Source organism: Arachis duranensis, chromosome 2, assembly GCF_000817695.3.
Source record: "Arachis duranensis cultivar V14167 chromosome 2, aradu.V14167.gnm2.J7QH, whole genome shotgun sequence".
In the NCBI taxonomy this organism is placed as follows: Eukaryota; Viridiplantae; Streptophyta; class Magnoliopsida; order Fabales; family Fabaceae; genus Arachis; species Arachis duranensis.
Window position 1 is genome coordinate 26,359,925 of NC_029773.3, and position 2,497 is coordinate 26,362,421.

Below are 2,497 nucleotides of genomic sequence, written 5' to 3' on the forward strand. Positions count from 1 at the left end.
TTTTGGGGCATGCAGGATTCTACAGAAGGTTTATAAAGGATTTTTCGAAAATTGCAAAACCTTTGAGTAACCTGCTAGCTGCTGACACACCATTTGTGTTTGACACACAGTGTCTGCAGGCGTTTGAGACCCTGAAAGCTAAGTTGGTCACAGCACCAGTTATCTCTGCACCAGACTGGACATTGCCATTTGAACTAATGTGTGATGCCAGTGACCATGCCATTGGTGCAGTGTTGGGACAGAGGCATAACAAGCTTCTACACGTCATTTATTATGCCAGCCGTGTTTTAAATGATGCACAGAAGAATTACACAACCACAGAAAAAGAATTACTTGCAGTGGTCTATGCCATTGACAAGTTTAGATCCTATCTAGTAGGATCCAAGGTGGTTGTGTACACTGACCATGCTGATCTTAAATACTTACTCACAACGCAGGATTCAAAACCCAGGCTTATAAGATGGGTGTTACTTCTGCAAGAGTTTGATATAGAAATAAGAGACAGAAAAGGGACAGAGAACCAAGTAGCTGATCATCTGTCCCGAATAGAACGAGTAGCTGGGGCGTCCCTCCCTTCTACTGAGATCTCTGAGACTTTCCCAGATGAGCAACTCTTTGCCATTCAGGAAACTCCATGGTTTGCAGATATTGCAAACTATAAAGCTGTGAGGTTCATACCCCAGGAGTACAGCAGAGTGCAAAGAAAGAAATTAATTTCAGATGCCAAGTACTACCTATGGGATGAACCATATATCTTTAAGAGATGTGCAGACGGAATGATCCGCAGATGTGTACCCAGAGAAGAAGCACAACGGATCTTATGGCACTGTCATGGATCACAGTATGGAGGACATTTTGGAAGTGAGCGAACAGCCACTAAAGTCCTCTAATGTGGCTTCTACTGGCCTACTCTCTATAGAGATGCCCTAGAGTTTGTGCGTAACTGTGACAGTTACCAAAGAGCTGGTAACTTGCCTCACGGATATGCCATGCCTCAACAAGGGATATTAGAGATTGAATTGTTTGATGTATGGGGGATTGACTTCATGGGTCCATTCCCACCATCATACTCAAACACTTACATTCTGGTGGTAGTGGACTATGTATCTAAGTGGGTAGAAGCAATTGCTACATCCACTAATGATACCAAGACTGTGCTGAAATTCCTCCAGAAACACATCTTCAGCAGGTTTGGTGTTCCCAGAATACTAATAAGTGACGGGGGCACTCATTTCTGTAATAAACAGCTATACTCTGCTATGGTCAGATATGGAATTAGCCACAAAGTGGCAACTCCGTATCATCCACAGACAAATGGGCAAGCTGAAGTCTCTAACAGACCTTTAACGGTCAAAGCGAACCCAACCCTTTCATTTCGAATTCAAGAATTCGGAATGAACCAAACCTCCCCAAGTAGGATTCGAACCTACGACCAGTCAGTTAACAGCCGACCGCTCTACCACTGAGCTACTGAGGAACAACGGGAAATTTGATCTCATAGAGTTCAATTCCCGTTCTCAACCCATGACCAATATGAGCTCTAAGTTTCCTTCGTAACTCGTGGAACTTCTTCGCAATGGCTCCGTTCCATGCCTCATTTCAAAGGGAACCTCAAAGTGGCTCTATTTCATTCTGTGATAGCCCGAAGAAAGGATTGGGCAAAGAGTTTGGATGATGCTCTGTGGGCATACAGAACAGCATTCAAGACTCCTATAGGAACCTCTCCATACCAACTGGTGTATGGGAAGGCCTGTCATCTGCCCGTGGAACTGGAACATAAAGCCTACTGGGCAACCAGGTTCCTAAACATGGACGCTCAGTTAGCTGGTGAAAAAAGATTGCTCCAGCTAAATGAGCTAGAGGAGTTCAGACTCAATGCCCTTGAAAATGCAAAAATTTATAAGGAAAAGGCAAAGAAGTGGCATGACAAGAAATTGTCATCCAGAGTCTTTGAGCCAGGACAAAAAGTTCTGCTCTTCAACTCTAGGCTCAAATTGTTCCCAGGAAAGCTTAAATCCTGGTGGCGGGGTCCGTATGTGATTACAGGAGTATCACCATATGGATATGTTGAGCTCCAGGATGCTGAGTCTGACAAAAAGTTCATTGTTAATGGACAGAGGATCAAGCATTATCTTGAAAGCAATTTTGAGCAAGAATGCTCAAAACTGAGACTTGAGTGATTCCCAGTGAAGGTCCAGCTAAAGACAGTAAAAAAGCGCTTGCTGGGAGGCAACTCAGTCATTAGCAGGTTATATGTTTTGTTTCTACAGGGGCAAGTATCAAAAATGAAGGAATTCACAGAGTTACAGAAGGATTCAGTGCAAAAAGCAGAGAAAAAGAGCTTACTGGCGAAAAATGCCAGTAAGGGGTACTTTGGGCATTAAACGCCAGAATGAGCACCATTCTGGGCGTTTAACGCCAGTAAAGGTGCCATTTTGGGCGTTATACGCCAGAATGGGCACCATTCTGGGCGTTTAACGCCAGGTGTGCAGCATCC

The 2,497-nt window shown here is 44.1% G+C and overlaps 1 non-coding gene across 1 annotated transcript; it reads right to left on the reverse strand.

Moving 5' to 3' along the window:
• Positions 1–1,405: 1,405 nt before the first annotated feature.
• Positions 1,406–1,477, reverse strand: TRNAN-GUU (transfer RNA asparagine (anticodon GUU)). Its single transcript has one exon. It is a non-coding gene; the product is annotated as a tRNA-Asn (tRNA).
• Positions 1,478–2,497: the final 1,020 nt, after the last annotated feature.